Raw genomic sequence first — 618 nt, 5'->3', positions numbered from 1 at the left:
CTGATTTGGAACCAGTCTGTTGTTCCATGTCCAGTTCTAACTGTTGCTTCTTGACCTGCATACAGATTTCTCAAGGGACAGGTCAGGTGGTCTGGTATTCCCATCTCTTTCAGAATTTTCCACATTTTGTTGTGATCCACACAGTCAAAGGCTTTGGCATAGTCAATAAAGCAGAAGTAGATATTTATCTCAGGGAAGGCAATGGCAACCCACTCCAGTACTCTTGCCTGGAAAATCCCATGGACGGAGGAGCCTGGTAGGCTGAACTCCATGCGGTCACTAAGAGTCAGACACGAATGAGTGACTTCACTTTCCCTTTTCACTTTCATGCATTGGAGAAGGAAATGGCAACTCACTCCAGTGTTCTTGCCTGGAGAATCCCAGGGATGGGGAAGCCTAGTGGGCTGCTGTCTATGGGCTCGCACAGAGTCGGACACGACTGAAGCAACGCAGCAGCAGCAGCAGCAGATATTTATCTTGAACTCTCTTATTTTTTTGATGATCCAACAGATGTTGGCAATTTGATCTCTGGTTCCTCTGCCTTTTCTAAATCCAGCTTGAATATATGGAAGTTCACAGTTTAAAGTTAGTGAACCCAGCTAAAGAAGGATGTTACAT

At 45.3% G+C, this 618-nt stretch overlaps 1 protein-coding gene across 3 annotated transcripts in view; it reads left to right on the top strand.

Annotated features, from left to right (window-relative positions):
* The window catches only part of EPB41L1 (erythrocyte membrane protein band 4.1-like 1), a 173,728-nt gene that overhangs the window by 942 nt on the left and 172,168 nt on the right, over positions 1-618 (top strand). The window lies entirely within an intron of this gene.

Source organism: Bison bison, unplaced genomic scaffold (genome assembly GCF_000754665.1).
Source record: "Bison bison bison isolate TAMUID 2011002044 unplaced genomic scaffold, Bison_UMD1.0 scf7180017864500, whole genome shotgun sequence".
In the NCBI taxonomy this organism is placed as follows: domain Eukaryota; kingdom Metazoa; phylum Chordata; class Mammalia; order Artiodactyla; family Bovidae; genus Bison; species Bison bison.
This window is presented reverse-complemented; position numbering and strand designations above follow the sequence as displayed.